We start from the raw sequence: 27,565 nt of genomic DNA on the forward strand, positions 1-27,565 counted from the left end.
CTTCATATCAGACAGATAGATGCAGCTTTACCATCAAAAATCATTCAAAAGGGTTTTTAGTTTACCCCAAAAACACATTTTCTCACTTACCTCGACTGTTTATCTTGCAGGTAGTTCTGTTCTTTTGTTCTGTTTTGAGATATTTGAGATTTTTGATGCAATGATGCAATCTTATATCACCAGAAATTCAACAGCTATAGACTGCTTTATCGATCGAGCGATATCTTACTTTGAAAAGCTGCACAAAAGCTTGATGAAAGCCTATTGAGGTCTGCACAAAGCCAGAATTTGGGACCTGGAAAGATGCATTGGGGATAATTCTGCAAGAAGACATTCCAGCAATTTTGTGTTGCGTTTTCATAAAGCTAGGGCTTTAAAAGAGACAAACAAACTGGTCCAGATCGAAGCAGCAGAGCCTGAGATATCCTGACTCTCAGTATATAGGTCCAGCCAGTAAAACACAATATTTTAAAGAGCTTCTTCCAGATCCACAAGGCTTATTTAACTTTAACCCATCGGCTATTAGTCCGGTAATGATTTAGCCTTTGGTGGCAAGGGTCTGAATAACAGATATTAGGGTCAAGACTTCCTCTTCAGTGTCCTGGTCGTTGTTTACAATCCAATTAATAGAGTTTGTATTGAGAGACGACTTCTGTGACCTGATTATATTTCACAAGTTACCAGTTTAGTTTACAGTTTAGCTGATAAAAAGCTTAAATCATTGTCTGCTGATGATCATTTTGGCCACTTTGTTCCGCTTCTTCTGCTCTCCACACAGAGCATACACCTGCAATAAATCAAAACTACAAAAGGAAAACAAAATGCTTCAAATATGTTGATATATCTCATATGCAGATATCTGCCTATAGAGAATAAACTGGATCATATGTTTAAAAGCCAGAGAACCTTCATCTGCAATTTTTCCATTTATAGTCCTGAATCCAAAATAGTCCCACATGTGAATTCAATGATGTTCAGATTTCAGCCCGGCAACAAGTTCCCTTCGTTATGTGTTATGATGTAGAAAACCACAATAGCCCAAATATCAGAGTGCAAGAGGGCAGCAAAAGATTAGAGATCAGAGCATTTTACAAACACACCCCACTCATCTGTTGTTAATATACTGTATACCGTTTACAAAGATAAAGAAGTTCAAAAGGTGACAGCAATATTACAAGAGGACCTGAACAAACACTGACAGACTCAGGATGTTTGAGGTGCTGGGGCGGAAATATTAAAAAAGGCACTAGTGCAGAAAAAGTTGTCAATCTATTATAGTTTATCACATTTGTCCACTGGATGCGGAGCCCCAGAGGTCACTTTACGCCAAGGGGCCAGTTGCCCCCCCTGGTGTCCCTCATTTTAGTCCACCAGTTTGAACAAAGTTAGACCTAACACTTCCCACATAAGTTCCTATAAAAACTTTTTTTGCTACACTAAAACAAAAAATTTCCAAAGCAAAATTCAATTCATATGCATTGTATCCGGGCATCTCAGACAGATCCAAATCCAAACGACTTGCAAGAGCAGAAAATAGTAGATTTAAGTGAGAAAATATGTTGTTTTGTGTAAGTGCACAAAAAATAGTAATAAATTAAGTTTATCACATTTTATCCACTGGAAGGCCCAGGAGAGCACTTCATCGTGTTTTATCTACCACAGGGCATCCCAGAGGAGGAAAATTCACCAAGCAGGCCTGTCATTTGTCCCCCCTGGTGCCCTAGCTTTAATCCACCAGTTTGAACAAAGTTAGACTTAACGTACTCTGTATGTGGCGACAACTTCCCACATAAAAAGATGTTGCACTTTTGCACAAAATTTAATTAATGTGCATTCCATCTCGGACAGATATCTCAAATCCAAACTGGCAAGAACAGAAAACAGTGGATTTAAGTGAGAAAATATATATTTGTTACAATGCAGTGGAGTACCAGTGCACAAAAAGTTGTCATACATTTATAGTTGATCACATTTTTTCCAATGGAAGGGGGCCCTGGAGTGCACTTTACTGTGTTTGATCTACCACAGGGGCATCCAATGGGGCACTTTCAAAAAACATGGAGGGGGGCTAGCAATTTTTTTTTAACACTAAAAGCTAAATAAAATTCATGTGCATTGCAACTGGGTGTCTCAGACAGATATCTCAAATCCAAACGACTTTCAGGAGCAGAAAACAGTTGATTTAAGTGAGAAAATATGTTGTTTTTGGTCCAATTTGCATGAACTGAACCTTCGAGCACTTGAAGGAATGAAGAAGATCTTTTCCTGCGTGTTCACTGGACTGTGCTGCTGCCCCACAGAAACAATTACCTCCCCCCACCCCAATACTTAGTATCATTAATTAAAGCTAATTATACAGGCCGTAATTGTTTTCTGTTGTTCAGTTTTATCAAGTCCATCAAGGCTGATCAGTCTTCACCGCTTGGTTGCTATGCCAACTCTTGGCGCGAACCATGGAGCTACATAGGGAACTTGCTTCCTCTCAGAGCACGTGTGTGAGGGAAAAAAAACATTCCACAAGGCTCTTCGCTTTTTTGCAGACACACACAAAAAGAAGAGATTGCATCACAACAAAAGCGGTAAATAACTTCCTCTAAAGGTGAACAAGCAGGTGGAGTCACCGCCATGCCAAGGATGTCGTGTTTGCGGTGAGCCGGAGGTGATGTGGCGTCCATTAGGAAGGGCCAACAATGTCAGCCAAAAACAGAAAAGAAAATCCTGAAAATTTCAAGGGGGAAGGACGGCCTTGTGTCACCCTCTTGAATCTGAAAGGTTTCTGTTTCCAGTGAATTGCAAATTGCTGCCCTTTAGAAATGATAAATTGTTGAGTGCTTGTTGGAGGCCCTTGGTGCATTGAAGCGAGGTGGTCTTTAAAAAGGCAAGGTCTCGGTCTCAGTAACAGTTTAAAACCTTCTCTCACTCTCTAACGTTCTCCTTCCTCCTGGCTGCAAGCTAATATTTAAGATTCTTTTCATTCCCACTGTGTTTGTTCCTCTGACTGAAAAGAATTTAAATAGAGGTCGACGAGTGAGAAAAAAATGTTACGCAGCTCAGCGGGCATTACAGAACTGACTGCAATTCACTTCACTTCCTATCGTGCTGTTGACTCTATATGACATTTATTTTCTATGTTATTTTTCACTTCTTTTATGGCGACCTTGTGGTGTAATAAAAGACTCATATGTGGAGAGCAACATAGAAAGGAGACTCTTGTCTTTTTCTTGGGAGAGAACTGAGGGATGCACTTTTTTAATGTTGGCAGAGTCGAATCAAAGGTTGGAGAGCACTTCAAGAAGTCATAGAAATGAAATTACTTTCTCTTAAAGAAAAGTAGAAAAAGAGATCCTACAAAACGCCATGCAGTTTTTCAACGTAATTTAATCTTTTGGCAGAATGTCGGCAGTTCACATGCCAGTGTGAAAACGTCTTTAAAACATTCTATGCCGACCATCTAGTCAAGTGAATTACATTCACTTGTTTTGTACCTTTTGTGCTCTAACACAAAATGCTTCACACATCAAGGACGTGAAAACACAATCAGTAAAGGGTTTGATTGAAAGCTACAATCTTGGAACTTGTGTGAAGGAGTGCAGGTTTATCTGATACTGTGAAGGAGCAGACAGAGCAGAAGTAGAGAGGGATGCAAAGGTCTCATTTCTGTCAGAATCATTTTATTTTACATCTAAAATGTGTCCAAAAATGAAGCATTTGCACTAACCTGTTAAAAACATTAAATTCTGCTCCTCAGAGACACTGTGAAGACATGATTAATTCTGCTGAGACCAACGGTCACGTGACAAATATTCACTGAAAATATAGAGCTGAGAAGAGAGGACAGGAGAGGCTGTTTACACAGAGCAGAGAGGAGGAGATATAGATATGTATAGCATGTAAAGACTTTATTCTTTGGTCAGAATGCCAATACTCCAATGTTTATTTACATAGTTGTTTACTGGTATTTTAATGTTGTTTATGGATGTTTACAGCAACTTTAACTTAGTTTTTTAGTTTCAGTGTGAAAATCTGTTTACACAGAGCTGAGAGGAGAGGACAAGAGAAGATATGAAAATTCAAATAGTTCAATATGTGGAGCCTTTTTTCCAGATAATTTTTCTAATATTTTGGACACTTGGAAAAGTATTGCATATATGAATTATATTTATGCCATTAAAAAATTATCAGAAAAATTCAACTTGCGTTTATTTTTATTTTTTATGATTTGTCATTATTACTGTGTATTTCTGCACAAAGACATGTTTGAGTTGTTCCCAGGTCTAGCCATGTTTGTGCTGATTCCATAGAGCTGCAGGACCTATAGATTATCTATACATTTTATATGTTGCAAAGAAATACAAGGACACAGTGAGTAATGTGTTAAAAGAGCAAAAACACCCTGAAACAGCTTGTTCGGCCACAGAGAGTTAAATGGAACATTAGATTAGATTTGGACCGTTGGTTGCAATAAACAAGTCATTGAAAGACGACAATTTAGGCTCTTCATTTTTCTCTTTTATGTATCAAAAAAAGGCGATATGTCTTGTACAGCTCTGTTAACTCATAGAGGGGTCAGCTTGTTGTGTAACCTTTTAATTGCATAAATTGATTCTGTTCCCTCTGCTCCAAAGAATCTCCACTTGTTTGTCTCTGTGAGTTCTGTTGAGCTCATCTATCATCATGTCTTGTGTTCTTCTGGCTTTGGAAACTTGTTTCACCCAGTTTAACGCTCAGCTGAACACTCTTCTAAACTGGAAAGCCCTGTGAACTGCTCTAAACAAACCAGTAGCATCTGTTTTTTGCCTTGTCTCCCATATGCTGCAGATAAATGTCCCTCTCATGTGCTAACACTTAGCAGGTGCGAGGATGCAAAAATAGCAGAACATGAAGACCAGAATGATAGATGCATGCCTGAAATCTGTGTTGTTTTTTCTTCTTGTAAAACTTCTTCTTGGCATTTGCGGTCTGGTTAACCGTGAGTTAATTTGTAGACACTGCTGGTATGTTCTCGGGGCTCAGAGGCAGATGGTTGAGGACCGCTGGTCCAGGTGGCGCCGGTGCACCCGGACTCACGGCAAACTCTGATGCAATCAGGAGTTTTATTGGGCTGGAAAACAGCCAAAGCACCTAACAGCAGGGTGCAGAGAGAGAGAGGCAAAAACAGAAGGAGGGGAAGCAGAGGTCAAATGCATTAAATAGAGGAAGAGAGGAGGAATAAAAAATGTGCACAGGAAGACCAGAATCTGTAGCCGGGTGCAGAAAGGTAATACTTTAATATTTGCAGGTGTCGTCAGCAGGAGCGGAGCACAGAGGGCGAAAGGAAACACAGAGACCATCCTCGTCCTCCTTCCTGCTCTCCACCACATAATGAAATAATGAGATAATTAGATGAGTAATTGGACTGATTCTTATTTCTCTTTCCTCCCGCTGTGACATCTGCTCGGCTGCAGAGAGGAGCAAAGCAAACAGGAGGAAAAAAAGCAGATTTAGAGTAGCACCACAGCCCAGGTCCAGGCCTCCTGCAGCGCTTTATGGGAGGAAGGGGACCCTAACTTTGCCTCAACCAATCATTTGTGGTTTTAAAATTAGCTCTGTGTGTGTGTGTGTGTGTGTGTGTGTGTGTGTGTGTAGTGATTGGTTGCACACATGCAGTCATCCGATGTGCTGCTGTTTGATGTTTGGGGGTGATTCGTCAGCCAATCAGAGAGCTCGACCTAGTTTTTTTTCCTTTCCCGAGTCGTGACCATGTTCAAATGTTGGAAGTGTGACTGGCAACGTAATGTAAAAACCACCAAACACACTGAGGACGAGGTTTGGGATGCTTCACCTGCTTGTGAGACACCGCCCAATTCTGATTGCCTTTACAGTATCTCTGCTGCGTCAACAAGCGTGTGTGTATGTGTGTGTACATGTGTGTTAGTCACAGAAATAGCTGCCAGTGCACATCAGCCTCCTTTGAGCTCATCACCGGATACTTCAGAGAGAGAGAGAGATGAGATGAGATTAGGGATTTGGTTTGCCGAGAAGCCGTCAGATTGAATCGACACACCGTGTTTAGGCTGTGTGTTTCATTTTGTGTGTGTGTGTGTGTGTGTGTGTGTGTGTGTGTGTGTGTGTGTGTGTGTGTGTGTGTGTGTGTGTGTGTGTGTGCGCGCGCGCGTGTGCGTGTGCGTGTTTGTGCGTGTGCGTGTGTGCGTGTGTGTGTGTGTTTCCTGCAGTTTGTTTGAGTCTCACCACGCCTTTGGCCAATCATGCACATATTTCCTTTTTTCATTTTCCTTCCTATTCCCCAGGACACACACCCACATGTACACACACACACACACACACACACACACACTCACATACACACATACACGCACACACTCATGCAGTGACACACACTACACTACTTGCCAGAGGTGGTTGTGACTCTGAGTAAACAAGCTTTTATATTTCTATTTGTTCTCAAACATACAAAAATGGTTCAACTGATTCAGTGAAGTTTGTTTCCTGCAGAGAAAAATAGGATTTGGTTGATCTTTTCTCTGTGAATCACTGCTCCCTCTCTCTCTGTCAACACTCCAACTTCTTGTTAAGTGAGAAATGATTAAAACAAGTGAAATGTTTGAGTTAAAAGAACACATAAAAAAAAGAGAAACACTTTAATACAATATATATATTTTTTCCAATAGATCTATGGTCTAAATTAAAGTAAATTAAGACGTATTAAGATTCATTACAGGTACTGCTTCTATTCTTTCAAGCAGGAGAAACTAATTACATAAAAAATTATGACTTTGATGAGTTTTATTTAGTCTTGTTTCTATTTGACAAAAACATTTATTGCATGACATAAACAGTGGATCACTCACCTTCTAAATTTTACTGCTTTTATAGTAAACATTTGTCAATCAGAACACCAGACTGTCCTCATGAATGACTTTGTGGATGGGTCACACCTCAGCTTTTTCAACCACAAATCCAATGTTCTTGTTCTGTTGTTGGAATTTGCAGTCATCCAGAAGTAGATTTTTATCCTGACCCTGTTCATTTCTCTTAACCTCTACAGCATTAACATGGTGTTTAAACAGAGATCATGATGTTTAAACCTTGATCGTTATGTTTAAAACAGGTTTAAAACCTCGAACATGATGTTCAAAATTTCGATTGTGATGTTTAAAACAGGTTTAAAACCCTGGTTGTGATGTTTAAAGCTTCGATCGTGACATTTAAAACCTTGATCGTAACGTTTAAAATGGGGTTAAAATGGTGATTGTGGTGGTTAAAACCTCAATCGTGTTAATAACTGAAAAATGATAATAATTAACACAGCGATTGTGACGTTTAAAACAGGTTTAAACTGCAGTCTTGATGTTTAAATCAGCAGTCTTGTTTAAAATGTGATTAAAACAGCAGTCATATTGATTTAAAAAGTAATCTGAGGCAGAGGTGGTGGTTTGACAAGCTCAGTTTTTAGTTTGGTGCAGATAATCGGAGCGTGAAAGAAGATGAAATCTGTGAAATGATAAATGACTAAAAAACTTCATATTTGTATCATGTGCATGTTGACAGCGATCTCCTTCACGCTCCTGCAGGATGTGTGTCAAAACGGGCCGTCCTAATAAAGACGACCGTGCAAAGGAACATACTCAGACATAAGAAAGATCGGCACACAGATTAACGTTCTACAGTCTGCTGCACTGTGAAGTCACTCTCAGTCCACTCCAAATCACAGAAAATATGGAACATGTGTGGAAAAAATAGATTAGTCTGCCAGTAAATTTCTGTTTGAGTGTTTCTGGTGGCTGACTCGTCATGTGATGTCCTCGTGTCCATCCAAATCCCGAGTCCACGGCCGTGTCCCTCATTGTCACCAGAGTGGATTATATGTTGTGCTGCATGGAGGCTGTAATCAGGGTCAAAGTGCAAAGAATTACACAGAATAATGTTATTCTTACTGTTTTGACAAAAAAAGGCAGACTCTGTGGAAAAGATCATGATGTTTAAAACATAGTTTATGATGTTTAAAACCTCAATTGTTGCATTTAAAACCTTGATCATGATGTTTAAAACCTCGATTTTTATTTTTTAAAACCTTGATTTTGATTTTAAAACCTCGATCTTGATCTTAAAAACCTCAATCGTGATGTTTAAAACCTCAATCTTGACGTCTAAAACCTTGATCATGATGTTTAAAAACTTTGATTATATTATTTAAAACCTTGATCATGGAGGTTGTAATCAGTGCAAAGAATTGCACAGAACATTGTTGTTCTTACTGTTGTTTTTTTTAAAGGCAGCCTCTGTGGAAAAGGCTGCAGATAATTGGAGTGCAAAGATCACTAACATCAAAGAGGTCTGCTGCTCCATTGATTTTTTTAGGGCTTCAATCATCTTGAATAATATAGCGACTTCACAGTTTATGGGTCTTTGCAGAGATGTTGCAAGAGAATCATCATCATCATCCTAACAAAGCACCAGAGAAAACTCCTCAATCAAAGCCTCTGGGCAATGGTAGAACATGCTTTTATTTTGGATTTCTTCTGTCTGATTTTACTGACCGGTCTCCTGCACAGCAGATCCCCTGATCGAACCAAACTCCATTCAGGCATTTTAAAAGTAGTTTTCTTGTGGTTTTGCAGATAAACCTGACAAAGCATCAGACCAGACTTTTAACACATCAGCATCATGTTGCTGTTATTTCTGCATCCCTTTGGTCCCTTTTTATTGACATTAAATCACAGATGAATTTGTTTATTTTGTTCCCAGACAATGAAACTACAATGTCAATTACATTTCAAGTGAAACACAGATTATGTGTTATGTTTGGTGTATTATAAAGACATGACTGTTAATGCCCTTTGTGGAACCAAAGTCAACTTTATCTGGTTTACTTCACAAACGTGCTTATTTTAGCCCAAAACATGATCTTTTACTGAACTTAATTACATAGTTTTGTTGCCTAAACCTAATCAAACTGCTACCGTTTCACACAGTGTGACTGTAATCCTTCAAAACATTATAATAACAGCGGTTTGATGTATAGAAACGGAACTAAATGAAGTAATAGTAGCACAATTTGCTGTGATTAATCCCTTTTTTCTGTTTATAAGGCTGTTGCTTGTAATAGTATTTGTAAAGGTGGGACTCCTTTGAAAATGGTCATGCCAGTTTTTCCTTGTGTTATTTACCTCTAACAGCTCAAAGTGTTGAGGCAGCGCTCATGAACATTTCGTAGTTATTCCTGCAAAAAGTGGTACAAACACAGGACTCTGACCTTGGAGACCAGTGTTTGTGTCCCACTGGGAACTCATTTTTCCATGTCACCGAGCATAACTGTATCCAACAGTTCTGTGTGTAAGTAGTTATTTTAAGTCTAACCTTGTTCTTTTCTTCTAGCCTTAAAAAATGGCTTTATTGCCTGAACTTCAGCACAATGTGTTTGATCGACAGCTGCTTTTATTTTGTAGATATCAAATTGTTGCATATAAATATTGCAAGAAACCACACAAACTCATTCATAAAATAAGTGTTTCACATTTGCATGTCTCAGACCTTTCACTAACATAATAAGCTGGATATAGAGAACACATCTGTGTGTCATTATTAACCCTTAAAAATCGAATTATTTTTGCATGTTCTGCACATAAACAGACCAAGAACGGGCCTTTTTTCAAGCTGTGCTCACATCAGATGACCGGATATCAACATTTACATCCATGCTTCACCATTAGTGGCTCATTCATCAACTTATTATACACTTATCATGGAGTTCCAGTGCTTCTAATGCTGTGTTTTTCACTGTAACCTTGGAAGTGAAGGTGTAAACAGTCCTGTCAGGGAGTCCGGACTGTGACCACAAACAGCGTCAGGTCTGAGGTGTTTGTTGATCTCTCTGCTACATGTCGTCTCACTTCCTCTTCTCTTAAGCCCTAACGGACCCCTGTTAGGGTTAATTAGGTATTGATTTGATCAGGGCCAAGCGAGGGGCCCTGTTCTAAGAGCTTTGGTCATGCTAAATTATTAATGCTCATGCAGCACTATATATAGCTCGGGTCCGATGGTCACAAGAAGAGCCAAACGTTCCTGTGTGTTCCCTCTCTGCAGCCCCGTTCGTCTGCAGATGGATTGCGATGCTTCCTACAGTGTCGAGTTCCTTTTCCTCCAGCTCTTGGAAACTGGAGAGATGTGTGTGTGTGCTTGTGTGTGTGCTTGTGTGTGTGCGTGCTCTGATTTGACAAGCATACCCCAGATGAATTTTTGAGCAGCTCAGTTGCTCTCAGCAGCACTGGGAGCGTTTTTTGTTTAGTTTTTTTCTTCCGTGTTTTGATGTAATACTTGCTGGATTTCCCTGTTGCCGTGTCCACACTGAGGCAGATAAATGTAGTGTTCCACAGTAAATAATGAAGTCTTAAAACGTTCTTTCTCCTCTTGCATAGTCCACAGTTTAGACTCTGACACTGGCTGAAAGTAATGGTCAGGCTAATCTCCATGCTGATTTTATTAAACACAACAGAATGAGAGCAGGATTGATAGCTTGTGTGACAAAGTGACGAAAGCTGCAAAGATTATTTATATGGCCAATTATTTTTTTTATAATCCTGTAATCGATTTTAAAAATCAATAATTTTTTTCTCTGATTCCACCTTTTCCAGGATAATAAACTCTTATAGGGGCTGCACGGTGGTGTAGTGGTTAGCACTTTTAGCCTCACAGCAAGAGGGTCGCTGGTTCGCCTCCCGCCTGCGGCTCTTCTGTGTGGAGTTTGCATGTTCTCCTCGTGTCAGCGTGGGTTCTCTCCGGGTACTCCAGCTTCCTCCCACAGTCCAAAAACATGCACTTAGGTTTAATTGGTGACTCTAAATTGCCCGTAGGTGTGAATGAGATCGTTATTGTCTGTCTCTATAGGTTGGCCCTGCGACCCGAATGCGGATAAGTGGTTAGCGATGATGGATGGATAAACTCTTTTATCTTTGAGTGGTGGACAAAACAACAGATTTCGGGAAACTTTGATCAACATTTTTCTGCATATTCTGCCATTTTATAAACCAGACAAATAATCAATTAATGTAGAAAATAAACAACAGTGAAAATGATCGTGATTTGCAGCCCTTAAAGTGACATAATTTACCTCCTCAAAAAAGCTGATTTAGTTACTCCTTAATAATAAGACATTTCTGGATTCTTTTACTTTTCTAGAATAATAATCTAAATATTTCTGAGTTAAAGAGATTTTAACATGTTTTCTTTGATCGACATTTTTTTGCATTTTCTGCCATTTTATACCTCAAACCAATAATCAGTTAACCGAGAAAATTAATGACAATGAAAATGATCGTGAGTTGCAGCCCTTAAAGTGACGGTACACTTATTTTAATACCTCAAAAAAGTAGATTTAGTGTTGAGTTACTCCTAACTAACCAATATGAAGCGATCCTTGTTTAAGTAACTGTTATATTTTCACTGATATATGTTTAAATCGTCATTATTGTCAAAATCCCTTCATGGTTCAGGCTTCAATCTACAAGGTAAACCTCTGTTCTGTCATATTTTCCAAATTCTTTTGTAAAACACCTACATTAAGCTGCCTGCAGGTGGCTTCAGTGGCAACATTAAAGTAGGTGCTGTAATACCTTCTCTGCCTGTAGATGGCGCTCATTGCCGACACGTGCGCGACTGAGCGCCTTCAGGTTGCTTCGTCTTTACTGCCAATGCGTGTCTGACACTAGATGATGTTTACAGGTTTTAAGGTGTCGCCAATGCATAAACATATCCGAAAATCCCTATAGCTATAATATTTCATCTTTAAACGAGATGGATCATTAACATAATCCACCTCCGCTTTTATTATTCAAATGATATTCCTAAAGCAGCTCCTCGGTCATCAAGGTTTCATTTCACATATTTGAGTTGTTTTTTTGTCCTGTGTGCAGATGTGGATTAGCTCAATGTCTTGTGATTCCCTCCATGCATGTACGTGTGTGTGTGTGTGTGTGTGTGTGTGTGTGTGAGTCTCTTAAGTTTGTGTCACGCTGCTCTCGGCTGCCCTGCTGGACTCTGTGAAGTGAAACGAAGTGACACAATGGAGGTTTCAGAGATTGGGGACAGCTCTGTGTGTGTGTATATATGTATATATATATATGTGCGTGTGCATTTTTGCATTACACACTGACAGAATCCCAGATGCCATCGTGCGTGTGTGTGTGTGTGGTCTCTCTCTACCATGTCATGTGTAAATGCTTTTGGGCCCAGAGTGTGTTCACTCACTGACCTACATTTGTGGAGCTTTTTGCCTGTGGCTCGGGAGACTTTGTCGCCGTTATCTCATCTAGCCAATCACATCCCCTAATCTCGTTTGTCCAATCACATCCTCCATCTCATCCGTCCAATTGCAGCCTCGGCCTCGCGGGGGGAGTCATCCTCTCCTTCCACGCTGACCTCCTCTGGAGATGCATTTGTGACTGTCACTTTAAATATGAAAGCTCTCTCCATCTTGTGGCCCAAATAGCACGAGGCCCGTGTAACTTTGACTCTCAGCGCTGATTTCTCACGCTGCAGCGCTGCAACCCTAATTATTTCCCCCTCCTGACTTGAAAGGAGAGCTGTATTTCTGTGCATATTGGCAGCTGGAGAGGAGGAAAAAATTGAAGCTTTTGAAAATTCTTTGAAGCTCCCGTTTTTTTGTTATCAAAGCTGCCTTTGTAGGCCGCATGAATTTTGCATGTGCAGGTTTAAGGGAACTTTGTGATGTGCCTGTGTGTGTGTGTGTGTGTGTGTGTGTGTGTGTGTGAGGGGGCTGTTTTTTTCACCATATATGTAATGCTGTACTGATTTAAGAATGCGAGGAGAGAGCGGGGAAAAGGAGAATCTTGGTAGCCCATCAGAAGATGATGGGTTTAACCTCTGCAGATTAACTCCTTTTTTACAAATTTAATCACTAAAATAGGAGTTTCCTTCTTAATGGAATTTGCTTAATGTCATGCAAAGAAATTGACCTTTTAAACCTTAATTTGTGCACCATCTGTAGTTCCAAAAGAGGAGACTAAAATCCACCAAAACACAACTCAAACATTGTGTCATTTGTACAGCAGCTTATCACAACCTATTTATTTTTTTAAACATCTTTTTATTGAAGTAAAGGATTCAGAAACATTAAAATGAATACAGCTTTACATTGTTTCTGGTTTCTATTTTAAGCCTTTTGATCCCAGACTTACAACAACAACAAAAATCCTTCAGAGAAAAGAAAAAAGGATCCGTTTTTAAATGTACTTGTCAGTCTCAACATGTTTTTCCCAAAATTATGCTTTTGCTGGAGATAAACTTGTAAGCCTGTCCGTCAAGATAAGTTATGAAGGGTTGCCGAACAGAAATTGACGCGCTGTGCATTTGACTTCTTCAAGCTGAAGATAAAGCATTATATCACTAACCAAGGAGGAGAAGGATCACAACCTATATTTACATTTGTAAGCAGCGGCGCCCTCTAGTGGAAGTGACATTACAGAGTGTAAAAGGAAAGTTGGAAGTGAAGATTAGGAGTATTAATGAGAACAAAAATGCACTTGGGGTTGGCGGGACGGTTGGAGAAGAAACACAGGACTTTCCCCCAGGAAACCGGTGTTTGTGTCTCGAGTGAAAACAAAAGTCAACGTTGTTATCCAACACTTACGTAACTAAACTCCCAGGCATAACCTGTATGTTGCTGCATCACCATCTACAACAAGTTTTGCCTCGTTCCTGGTAGTGACGCCCATTTTTCTTACTTTTTTAACCATCTTTTTGTCACCCTAACCATGTACTTTTATTCTCTAACCTGAAACAAGTAGTTTTGTTGCCTAAAACCTGATGAAACTACGGTTAAGTGACAGTTACATTTATATATGAGGACGCGTTGACACTGGAAGAGAACACTTCTATTGTTCGTACGAGTGTAGGAACAAACGTCCTGTGTGCTCGTATGGTTTTGTGGGAAAAGTGACATGTTTGTAGCTGTATACTGCAGATTTGTAAACGCAGCAGTATAAATGTTATAAATGATTTGGTCCCTTTCTCAGGTGGACAATTGTTCTCCCATATTAAAAATTAAATTTGAAAACAAATAAGCAGGTGTTCAGCAGCATTTTGAAAGTGGTGCGCACACTAAAGCTTCCCCTCGCTAAGCTCAGGCCCTCTGTGTATGTGTGTGTGTGTGTGTGTGTGTGTGTGTGTGTCGATGTGGCTATCATAACATCACCACATGATAGGTCTTGCTGGAATTTGGAGGATAACAACTTAATTTGTTTCTGGCATCGGGCCAACACAAGCTGAAAAGACCAAAGGAGTGGTAATGAGGGATTTCACACACACGCACACAGGCACACGCACACACACAAACACAGTGTGACTTAAATGCCCCATAAATGCATTTCTGCTTGTTATTTTCATTCTGAACTGAAATTAACTGAAACAACTGTGTGGGGAGGAGGCATTAATGAAAAGTTTATATGATTACTCTGCTCTGGAATTGGCAGCGATGAGATATTGTAATATTACAGTCTATATGCATATGTGTGTCCAGATTTGCAGGCAAAGCTTTGTGTTTCTGTCAATATTGTGACCATATTGTGGGATGTGATCACAATTTTGTATATATATTTTTTTGTGTGTGTGTGTATATATATATATATATATATATATATATATATATATATATACATCAATATTAAACCTTTTTTTACACAATACATAATACAGAAGAACACTGTGGGGTGCTAGCTTTTTATTTTTATTTCAATGAAGTGGTCAGACACTGAACATACAGTGTTGGTGTTTATTTAGCTATTTCAATTTATTTTTACTTCTTATTCTCAGTTCTTATCTCTAAAATGTATTGAGAATGTAGTACTTTGTATGATGCATAACAATTTTAAATATTTGTAAACGTCCGAGAAAGCACCCTTCTGAGAGTCATATCCGTGCAAAAATATCCACACAGAAAAGCTTGAAATTCACTTTATTCTACTGTTCTACTGTGTATGATCTACTAACCATGTGATTAAAATGTTGACTTTCGGCTTTAATTTAAGTTCCATATTTGGTGAAGAGTGTTTAACTTTGTAGGCATTTTTATTTATTTTCCCCTATTAAGGCATTGCATGGGGACAGTAGGTCCTAAAGATACATTTTAAAGTCACAAAGTGGATTTTTTGTATTGGCTCAGTGTGTCACATGATTAAAAATCCAACTGAAAACCAAAGAAAAGGGAAAAAAATACAGAGAAACATGTAAGAAGTGAAGGTAGTTGCAGCACCAAGACACTGACAAATAATCTATTAAATATGAATTATTCCTCATTGTAATATGTCTAAAATTGCAGGATTGTGACAGTTTTTTTCATCCTGTTAAAGGCTTTTTGGCTGTTTGTAGAGCCCACTGAGACAAATTTGTTATTTTTGGCTGTATAAAAAATAAAGAATTAAATTGAAATATAAAAAAAGGTTATGTCTCATCACATTTAAGCTTAATGTCAGCATTTTTATCTCCTAGTCGCTGTTTCGTTTAAGGTCCATTGTGCTGAAGTCCAGAGGCTGTAAATCCTGGAAGTCAGTCACATAAAAGAATGAGGATTCATGACTTTCCATCAATACTTGTTGGGCTGAAGCGTATATATAAAAACCACAGCTCCAGTCCTTGACTCATGGCTGTTTGCGATGCTTGTGCTGCAGCAGCTGAAGTGGCGTTACAGCTGTCAGGAGGTTGGCCGTTAATTATTTTATAAAAGAGAAAGAAATTTTGACGCCAGGCTGCAGCTTATCAAGCCGGTTTATTCCTGCAGTGTTAAGTATGTGGCCCTGACAAGTGGCTACACTTGATCTATGTATATGTGTATAATGTGCTCCGGTAACCTTTTCCATCCCATGCTAATAACACACACATTTCTATACACACTCACACACACATTTCTATACACACACACACACACACACACACACACACACGTGTCTTTGTTGTCTTCGTTTTCTCTGTCTGCCTCCGTTTCTGTTTAATGGAGGATGAGGTGGGGGGTGGAAGAGGAGGAGGTGGGGGGGGGGGGGGGGGGGGGGGGTCAGGGTGAAAATTGCAATATGTATTTATGTTTCTCTGTATGCGGTTGCCAGGCAACAGCCGAATGAGGGTATTTACAGTTAATAAAAAGTGAGTGACATTAGCCTGGTGTATTAGAGGTAAAGCGCTAATTTGCTTTAAGAGCAAAGAAGAAAGACAGGGGTGTGTGTGTGTGTGTGTGTGTATGTATGCATGTGTGTATGCAAAGTGTCTAATAAATGCACACACTGTCTGTACTGGCACGTGTGTGTCTATTGTATGTATACATAAGCTCACCAGCAGCTTCATTGTTGTAGATATTTTGGTGTGTGTGTGTGCGTATGTGCAAAAAGCCCTTTTGCACAGCGTTGTCTATAGTGTGTGTTTGCACGTGTGTATTTGTGTGTTTTTGTGTGTTTTTGGTGTCTAAAGCAGCGCTTCTAGCCCATTGTCTGGACGTGTGCATGTGTGATTTTTATTTCCACAGCTGTCAGTTTTCAGTTGATTCACACCCTCTAAATTCAGCACATGATTTACAAACTGCTTCATGCTGCTGTTGTCAGTTTTTATTTGTCTTTTGGAGATGTTTTTCTGTTGTTGTTTTTGTTGTTGTTGTTACTATGGGAGAGGCTGTGCATCAGCAGAATAAACCCTACGGGGAAAAAGCACTTTGTCATTTCTGCTCCTCGCCCTTCAGAAGATAAAATAATGGCTCAAATAATCTCTTTAATATTGCAGTTTGACAGTTTTTGTTTTACACGGTATTTAAGCTGCTGTCATTTGTTGTTTTGATGGTAAACATGTCAGGTTGCATTAACATCACGTCTCTCCTGTTTCTCCTAGGCTTTGAAAGCATCTTGGAAGGCTTGTTTGGGCCAGGACTAGTCAAAGATATCACCTTTTTCCAAGGTAAGACACATCAAACAGACACGCAGCCACAAATACAACTTTATACACATTAACAGCAACCTCAGTCAGAATGCAAATCTCACACTTATGTTTGTATTTTGTCATTTGGGTAGAGTAATTTCTAGCTTAAGAAACCGAAATGACTTGAACAAACAAATCAATAAATAGATCTTTATGCAGAATTCCTTCTCTAACCCTCTGAACCGAATCGACACAAATATTTTCTTTCTTCTCTTTGAAGATTGCCAAAAATACACTGTTTATTGTAAAAAAGAAACTGTAAAAACAGGCATTATCATCAAATTTTTGAGAGGACAGGAGAGTCTGTTTACACAGAGCAGAGAGGAGAGGACAGGAGAGTCTGTTTACACAGAGCAGAGAGGAGAAGACAGGAGAGGCTGTTTACACAGAGCAGAGGGGAGAGGACAGGAGATGCTGTTTACACAGAGCAGAGAGGAGAGGACAGGAGTGGAGAGGCTGTTTACACAGAGCAGAGAGGAGAGGACAGGAGAGGCTGTTTACACAGAGCAGGGAGGAGAGGACAGGAGATGCTGTTTACACAGAGCAGAGAAGAGAGGACAGGAGAGGCTGTTTACACAGAGCAGAGAAGAGAGGACTGGAGAAGCTGGAAACATGCAGATGCTTCAATATGTACAATATGTAGAGACACAATTTATTTTTTTCAATATTCATGACACTTGTGGGCACTTGGAAAAGTGTTTATATATAAATTCCATTTTATTAATTAAAAAAAAAAATTATCAGTGAATCAGTGTTTTTATTTTTTTTAGGATATATGTCATTATAACTGTGTTATTCTACACAAAAGACATTTTTTAGTTCTAGCCATGGTTGTACTGTTTCCATAGAGCTGCAGGAGTTTGTATATATATATATATATATATAGTATATTGGAGTGAAATACAAAGTCACAGTGAAATGTAAAAAGAGCAAAAATGCCCTGAAACAGCCTGTTGGGGTTTAGAGGGTTAAACATCATCATCCTAAAAGAAATGTATTGTTAATTCCCTGTGAGAAACGATGTGAATACATCAAAATTACACAACATCCTATCTGTCTGTTTATCTGTGTTACAGACATTTATCGCCATGCCAACAGAACTGACCGTACTGCCAAAACTGCTTCGAATACATAACAACATGATTTATTCATACGACAAACATGTTTAATTTACGCTGGAAAAACCAGACAGATTTCACTCAATAGCGTTGGAGAAAGAAAGAAAAAAAAAATTTTGAAGCTGGATACTGACTGGTCTGACCAGAAACTGCTCTCATGGTCAGAGCAGGACCCACACTAACTCTGCAGAATAACCGGTCTATCTGGTCTGCTGTTGTCTTTTTTGACAAAGGTTGCAGCCATCATGAGCTAATGTTACATCGTGGGCGTTTCTTAAATGCAGTTTCTGACTTAAATGGACAGTACACCTTTTTGAGAGTACCCCTCAAAAAACATATTTTTTCTCTTTTCGCTTTATGTCAATCTAGATCTAGAGAATTTTACATGTTGGTTACAAATATAACATTTAAGAGGTAAAATGAGGCCTAGTTCTGTATTTTTATACTAAATCTATTTGACCTTATCGCCGATTTTACTTGGCCGATCATCATCATCAAACAAAAACTGGCATGGAGTTTGAAGCCAGAACTTTACAGGGAAGCTGACGGAACGGGAAACACTGTGCTGAAGGTTTTATGTTATAATGTCATGAAGAACTCCAGAGGGTTAAAAGACATTTAGTATAATTTATTTATGGGTAAGTTTTTTTGCAATGCACAGTATTTAAATAGCAGTAGGTACATATTTCAGGGAGCATCGAGCCATAACATGCACGTACAAACACCATAAAATGTGGTAAAAATTCAGCCAAACTGTGATCTCATTCAGTAAATTTCCTGACACAAATTACATGTGGAGGTCATGAGAAAACCGCAAGCCAAGACAAATCTTAGCCCCAGATCTCCAAACAAATGTTTTCCTTGAAAGATCACCAAAAACTACGGAGTCCCCCAGGGGACACGGGGGGGGGGGGGGGTGAAAAAAAAAAAAATGATGGGTGAAAAAAAAAAAGGACGGACTTGGTGTTGATATCTATAAAAACAAGAGAGCTATTACAAAATAAAAGGCTTAAATATTGTACACACTGAAGAAAAGGAATTGAAAAGGTGTGTATTGAAAATAAAGGGTGTGGGAAGTCCACAGTGAGTTCATGAACACATCAGAAGTCGTTTGGTGTTTATTAGATGAATTTCCAGTGAGTTATTAAAAATAGAAAAGAAAGACGTTGCACTTTTGCGACGGTCCCTAAGCAATCTGGCTGCCGTTGGGCACTAGGATGTATATTCGGCCCGGTTACTTTAATCTTTCGCCAGACTCGCTGATTTTGGTGAGTTGATCAAGCCTGTGAAATGTCAGTCTTAGTTTTCTGTACAAAATAAAACCATCCTGGGGGAAATTGGTGCGGTTTTCGTGACGCTATTCCAGTTAGAACTCCGGAAAATAGCCGAATATCGCTCCTCCGTTGCTCCTCTTCTTTCGTCAGTATCTCGGGATCTCGCAAAAGTATCTCAGGATCTCGCAAAAGTATCTCGGGATCTCGCAAAAGTATCTCGGGATCTCGCAAAAGTATCTCAGGATCTCGCAAAAGTCCATCCTTTTTTTTTTTTCACCCATCTTTTTTTTTTTTCACCCATCTTTTTTTTTTTTTCCCCCATCTTTTTTTTTTCCCCCGTGTCCCCTGGGGGGCTCCGTAAAAAACACACCGTTTATCATAAAAAAAAAATAAATGTAAAAACAGGCATTATCATCAGAATTTGAACTTTCTGACAGTCCTTGAACAGATCATCGATTTCAAAAGTTTCCTTTAGAAAAGGTGACCAAAATTAAAATGTTGATATTTCTGTCAGATTCACTTTATTCTACATGTGTCATTTACAACATGTCCAAAAATAAAGTGTTTGCACTAACCAGATCCTTTTAAAAACATAAAATGTGGTAAAAAAAAAAAAAAAAAAAAAGCCAAACTGTGATCTCATTCAGTGGATTTCCTGACACAAATTAAATATGGAGGTCATGAGAAAACCGCAAGGGAAGACGAATCTTACCCCCAGATCTCTCTCTCTCTCTCTCTCTCTCTCTCTCTCTCTCTCTCTGTCATATGGAGAAACGAGGTCAACATGGTGTCCTGGAGTCATGTGACCCCTCCCCCACCAACTTAAGGCATTTTTAGAATATTTCTGGCTTGTCTACGTCATTTTCACTCATGCATTACATACGTACACTCTCTCCAAGTGAGGCAGGCTCTTGCTTGTATCCTGTGAAACCTGTTCATGCCCAAGTTTTCCCTCAAACACACACTCACAGCTGCAGATCTCCAGCGGTTACATTTTGTGGCATTGGAATATTCACACACACGCTTGAAGGAAAAACAAACCTGTGAATCAAATGATTTCCCCTCACAGAGGCCTTATCTTCTTCTACATCAGTGAGTTCCTACATTTCCCAGAATTCCTTGTGGCACTCCACTTAAAGGAGGGGAAAATGCATGTTTCCCTTTTCCACAGACAGTCTTCATCAAGCCTGAAAAATGTCATGTGACTAGATGCATTTATATATTTCCCGTGACCCTGTAATGGGATTTTTCAATAAAATCCTTTAAAAAAAAAAAAAAAACTCTTCCAAATCTGGCCACGGATATTTTTTCCCCATGCATTAGACTTAAATAAGCCTCAGATTTCTGCCGTCTGAAAATGTTACATGTAAAGAATTGCAGTGTTATCAATAACCTTTCTGAGTAAAGCTGACACTAAACCTCATGTTTACAGAAGTTGTCAAATTATATCCAACCCCACAAATAAATACTACGGTTTATTAGTCTGGGTATACCCAGACTGCCTTGCGCGCTCGAATTTGATTTCGAACCTCCAGCCAGTCTGGAAACGAGGCGATTATCGTAGCCCTGTTTTAGGGATCCAATCACAGAGCGGGGAGGGACGGTGAGACGATGACGCGTACTACTCGGCACTTAGAAGCTTTCCGGATCCAACATGGCTGCTGCAGACGCGAAACTCTCTTTAGCTGTAGATGGTGTTTTAAATAGTTTAGAGCGAAAGTTGAAAGGCGAAAGGTCTCTCAGCGGCTCCGCTGTCCCCCGGCTCGGAGCCAGATCACCGGTAGCGGGGCTATTAGCGCCGCACGGGCGGTTTCTGCGGCTCGTTGCGCCGAGCCGGCGAGACCGCCGGTCACCGCCGGTGATCTGGCTCCGAGCCGGGGGACAGCGGAGCCCCCAGAGACCCGCAGCAGCTTGTTTATTGCCCATAAAATCAGTGGATGTGTGGGGCAGAATGACATGAGGGGGAATAAAGCGTGAAAATAAATAATCTTGCAGAAAGCGAGAACTGAAGAAGCAAAGCAGCAGCAACACTCTCTCACAGACACACACACAACAAACATCCATTTCTGTTGCTCTACTACGTCATCTGGTATAACTGATCTGATTGGCTAAGAGCTACCTACAGACGCTTTGATAGACATTCTAAGCGTCCAATAAACGGCTCCGGAGGATCGTAAACCACACCTCCTCTACGGAGAAAAGCATTGTAGGTGTCCAGACCTAATCTCCAATGAGATTTGGTCTGGTGTTAGCCAGGCTAACGGTTTATAATAATTTCTGCAATATGTGCAGAAACATTTATTCCCGTTCTCTCTTTTTTTTCACTGGTTCTTAAGCATATTTCTGACAAAAACTGAACTACCTGAAGTAAATTAGTGATATTAAATAAATGGTACATTATGGTGCAGAGCCATGAGTGCACTATAAAAAAGGTGGAAAAAATCTGGCATCAAAAGTTGCCAAACACTGTCAAACAACATAAAAAGTTATTTCACAGATAATTTCTTTAAAATTACAAATAATATACAGTAGAAATCTGTAGCCTATTTAAGAAATATATAGAAGAATTCTGTAGAATAACTTTTTTATATTTTAATAGAATAGTAAGTGTTTGGCAACTTTTACTGCCAAACTTTTTACCATTTTTAAATCATTTTTTTCAAACATTTTTATTAAGGTTAAATTTAAAGTTTTTCTGTAAAAAAACAAACAAAAATTTTTACATTAAGCAATATGATATATATATATATATATATATATATATATTTTTTTTTTTTTTTTTTACATAGAATTCACTGTAATTAAACCCATAAAGTTTTAATAAAATATATTTTTTTTACCTCTTTCCATGAAATGATTGTGACAACGTGATGTATTCTCAAAACTTTATTTGTCAATCTCTCGGAAATGAAGCCACAATTAGCAGAGGATTGTGTGTGAAAACAAAATAATTGTAATTTATGGGCGACTTTGTAATTTAGCGTGGGCCAATGAAGAACTCATTATATTTCTCTTTTTATACTTTAATTAACAATGTGAGACAGGCTCTGCCCTCTCCGGGTTCCCTTTTAGCTTCAGTTTTAGTTTTACTTTTTGACTTTGGATTTAATTGTTTTGCATACAAAATTCTCCACCCACACTAATCATTCTTCATCATGCACAAGCTCACATAAAAAAACTGTAGAAACTTGGTGATGTGTCTACACGGCAGATAAATCCCGTTCCTGCTGCAGAAACAGTTCAACTGTATTTTTCATTGATGCTTTAGAAACCAGGTTGCTGCAGAGACAATCACCTGGTTAATTAAGTGCACGTAAACACACTGCAGGAAGTTAAAGATTCCTGTAAACGGGGTCAACGTCTTTCTCAAGCTCACAAACTCTCTCTCTCTCACACACACACACACACACACACACACAAACAGAAACTTGACTACTGTGAAGGTGGGAGGTCACGTTAGCAGTGGGACTTGAGCTAATTGGCGCCTTCCCAGGGATATTGTAAGTGGCACAACCACAGGGTTCAAGCACAGCTCACCTTTGACCTTTTCATTAAAGCGACAGAGGCAGGAGAAGAAATAAAAGAAGGAGAGTAATAGACTGTCCTTTTATCTGCTGCACGCCTCACATTCCTGCGAGACGAAATAACCTGTTATTGGGAGAGCCGGAGATGTGACCTACTGTACCATGAGGCATGCATGTGCACACAAAGGGAGAAAGGTTTCACATAGAAAGTTAATGCAGGGCGAGCAGACCTTGTGAGGTTCCTCTTGTCACTTGTAATTACTGCAGAGGTTTTCAGTGCTCTTAAAAGAAACATGGCAATACTTTTGGACGTTGATACTCCTCAGAGTTATCTGCAGCTGAAAACCACTGGTTTCATTTTTCACCTTGCAGCAGTGTAACAGTCTTACTGTCAAACATTAAGGGCCAAATATTCGGATAGAGGCGCTGCCAGCTTCTTCTGGCGATGTCACACTGAGCCAGAGTCTGTGCAGTAGTGACAAAGAGTATTGAGTTCCCACCCAACCAATCAGGAGTTAATTACAGCTGTCAATCATGATGTAACAGCCCAGTTTTTTAGTAAGCTTGAACAGACATTAGCGTGATAAGAATGACCTAAAATGGGCATCCAAAGTGATCCCGCGACGGCTTGATATTCTGCCCTTTCATAGTGTAGTCCTTCGCGCGGAACGAGGTGGGAGGATAGTGGGAGGAGACGATAGAGTGCCGTGCTGCACAGTAGCACAGTGCTGATAGGTTACACAATTGGCTCTGTAGCAGTACAGTGTGTGTGTGTGCTGCAGCAAGATGTGTTCACTTAGCGACCTCCGTTTGTTTACAACAAGAACCGGACACTCACGCACAGTAAGCAATGCCGGTTTGTTTACAATAAGCGGCGGCCTCAGTGAACAGTGATTGGATGACTGTCGGACCAAGTGGGGGGTGTGTGTTAGATGTCACGCACGACGTTGAATATCCCGCTTTGCCCCGAAGGCCCATTCATAGTGGTCACATTTCCAACAGTCCCACCAATTTTCCGCCACTGTGACTACCTCTGGAGGTGGAAAATTGGTGGGATCATTTGATCCTGGCACCCCGCTTTGGGCGCGCTCATAATAGTGGAGGTGAGACGTTACAGAGCCGTAAATGTTGCGTCATGAAACAGCACTATGAAAGGGGCTTATCTTTGGGGTAAAGCAGCAATAGAAGCAAAATTTTGTCATGTCGCATTACAGAAAATGTGATTAAGGCTACGTTCAGACTGCAGGCAAATGTGAATCAGATCAGTTTTCAAAGTGACCTCAGTCTGAACGGGTATGTTGCATTTCATCCAACTTTTTCATCACCCTAGAGTTCCCCAACCATGGCCAGAAAGTGTAGATTTAGAATAAAGTTATTCTGTCAGAAATACCACAATTTTAAGCTTTGTTTTGGTCACTTTTTCATAGTAATCTATGAACCGTTCAAGGACTGTTGGAAAGTTCCAGATTAGACGATAATGCCTGTTTTTACAGTTTCTTTTATGATGAACTGAGAGATGTGTTTTCCTCCAGGTCTGAAGTTGATGTTATTCACTCCGGGGTTAACCCTCCTCACTTTTAAATGGTAGAAAGCATTACACTGGAGCACTTGGTCTTGAGAAGGGATCTGAATACATCTTCCACCTCTAATTACAAGTAAACGTATGATTCAGGAAGGTACCGGGGCTCCAACAAGTTCATGCAACATGGAACTTCTTTCAGTTTTTGCTCATTTAAATGTTTAAAAGTCAAGTGAAGGATGATGAGTTGCTCCTCCTCTCTCAGGGCTGATGAAAGACATCTGAAAAAGTCACATTTTGGAGATCTGAGGTTCTGATCAGACACGTACTGCACATTCACAGGATATTGTGACCGTATTGATTTTGTTCTTGTGTTTCTGTGTTCTCTCTCTCTCTCTCTTTCTCTTTGTGGAGCTGAGTCGGCCTTCTCTTCCGTTCGTCCTCCTGTCTGTAACATACTCCTCCTCCTCTCCCTCTCTCTCTCTCTCTCTCTCTCCCTCTCTCTCGCTCTGTGTATACAGTATGTCTCTGTCACTCTGAGGTTTCAGACTGAACTGAGGGTTTTTAAAGCAAGTGTAGCTCCATGGCAACAGCTCAGCTGTATCCACGTCGATGACTGTCTCCTCTCTCTCTCTCTCTCTCTCTCTCTCTTTCTTTCTCTCTCTCTCTCTCTCTCTCTCTGTCTCCCTCTCTCCAGGTGCTATATATTGGTAAAATGTCTGAAGGATGAAGCTAACACACGTATCTAACCTGACACTGGGCTGAAATGCTTCTTAGTGAACCTGAACTGACAGTTGGCATCATTTGAATCAATCATAAGCCCACGAGCACGGGATTAAAATTGATATGAGCAACCACTGATGAGTAATTATTGAGTGGCTGATTATTTATAAATGCATACAGTATATATATAAAATGCATGACTTATTTTAATCTGCAAGAAATTGATCTCTTTGTTTCTATAAAATGTCAGAAAATAGTGATAAATACCTTGTTGATGCCATGAAATGTCTTGTTTCAGCAACCAAAACCCCAAAGAAAGTCAGTTTACAATGAAGTCAAACACAGACAAAAATGAAAATCTAAGACACAACCAACCAATGAAATGATCATTAAAGTAGCAGCTGATTATCATTCAATGAGTCAATAAATCTACTCATTGTTAAGGCTCTAAAACAACTTATTGTGCATTTATTTTGCAAATTGTTTGCTCTATAAAATCTCAGAATAGTGATTAAATCATATTTTCCCACAGTCCTTGTTGATACCGTGAAACGTCATGTTTCGTCCAACCAGCAGCCAAAACCCCAAAGAAAGTCAGTTTACAATGAAATTAAACCGAAAAAACAAGAAGTCTAAGATGCAACCAAGCAATGAATTGATCATCAAAGTAGCAGCTGATTGTCATTCAACGAGTCAATAAATCTACGAATCGTTGCATTTTATAAAATTTATTGTGCATTTATTGAGCAAATTGTGTGGTCTATATTTGTCATAAAATAGTCATAAACACCCATCACATTGTTCCTACATTCCTTGATGATGCCATGGAACATTTTGTTTTGACCAACCAAAGTCAAAACCCCAAAGAAAGTCAGTCTGCAACAAAATCAAACACAGAAAAATCTACTTTTTCTGTCATCCAACTACTCAGTAAATCTACTAATTGTTGCGGCTCTAAAGCAACTTAACGTATATTTATCGTGCAATTGTTTGCTGTATAAAATATCAGAATAGTGGTTAAATATCCGTCATATTTTCCCAAAGTCCTTGTTGATGCCATGAAAGGTTTTGCTTTGTCAAAACCCCAAAGAACCTCAGATTGAAACAAACTCAAACACAGAAAAACTGAAAATCTGAGACACTGGAGAAGCTGCATCCAGTGTACTTTTAGAATTTTTTTGTAAGCTGCTACATTGGTTTTGCACAGTTGCCACCAGGATAGTTGTCTGTAGTTCCTAGTGAAGTGACTGGCTGGTTCCTGGTGTTTCTGGCAGCAGATTTCTCGGAGGGGGCGTGCCCATTCAGAGTGTGTGGGCATCGAGAACGCGTGCTGATTGCTTGTCCCCCCTGAAGTGCTGCATGCAGCGTTCTCGAGAACCGTTCATTTGATCTACTTCACACTCTACACTACACTACTTTAGGTATCCAGCAATACACCTGCCAAATGCAAAGTCAATTGGATGAATAGTTCTTAAGATATGCAGAGGACATTCATACATACAGATTCCGTCTTTAACAGTTAGATGCTGCCTCTTTTGTGCCGCTTATTGGCCCAAATGGGACCATGTTTGTCATTGTCACTCATATTGACACAAAAGACGTTCAGGAGATATTTTTGTATCCCTGCTCACACAAATTGAGCAAAGTTTCCAACAAGATCTCCAACCTAAGCAACCGAATATATCGTTTGTCAATACCACTCAATATGACATATTTCGGCTCTTGGTACAGCACACGCGTCATTATACATACATGTCATACATAATTACATATTTGTTGTAAAAAATTAAAAAAAAGCTGCAGTTTCGGCAAATTTTGGCTAAATAACAACTGACGTTTAGAGCAGTAAACTTACTGGTTAGGTGTTATAAAAGTAAATAAATGTACATAAATGCCAGAAGTGAAGTTGTTACAAGGGTGATGTGACTACTGTATAGTCAGATGCCTTAGCACCAGATTTGAGTAGAATGGGGACATCTTTTCCACATGCTCTCCATCACCAAAGGTTTCAATTTTCAAAGGGAGCCACTTCATCAAGATGGCTGATCGGAGATGGCAGTCATATATAAAGTTTACCAGAATCTGTAGAAATTTACCAGAATCTGAGAAGACAGATGGGCCTTCTTCAGTCTCCTCAGGAAGAACAGATGCTGGTGAGCCTTCTGAACAAGGTGGAGGTGTCAAATAATCATCTAGTGATATTCTCAATAGCTTTAAATGATTCCTTGACCCAGAAAATGTATATTTTGACACCAAGATTGACCTCCTAAGTGGCTTGGAAGATATATTGGTTCTCATAGATTTTATATATGGCTGCCATCTCAGATCCGCCATCTTGAAGTGGCTCCCATCAAAAATTGAAACTTATGGTGATGGAGAGCATGTGAAAAACATGTGGTGCTTTTGTCCGGCGTGTCACCTTTATTTTGCTAAGCCGCC

At 39.6% G+C, this 27,565-nt stretch overlaps 1 long non-coding RNA gene across 1 annotated transcript in view; it reads left to right on the forward strand.

The window, feature by feature from the left end:
* LOC131970955 (uncharacterized) overlaps nucleotides 1-27,565 on the forward strand; it is a 70,090-nt gene that overhangs the window by 40,841 nt on the left and 1,684 nt on the right. The window contains exon 2 of the long non-coding RNA XR_009394337.1: nucleotides 16,882-16,947. This is a non-coding gene — a long non-coding RNA (uncharacterized LOC131970955). The remainder of the gene's footprint in view (nucleotides 1-16,881; nucleotides 16,948-27,565) is intronic.

This window comes from Centropristis striata, chromosome 1 (assembly GCF_030273125.1).
Source record: "Centropristis striata isolate RG_2023a ecotype Rhode Island chromosome 1, C.striata_1.0, whole genome shotgun sequence".
In the NCBI taxonomy this organism is placed as follows: domain Eukaryota; kingdom Metazoa; phylum Chordata; class Actinopteri; order Perciformes; family Serranidae; genus Centropristis; species Centropristis striata.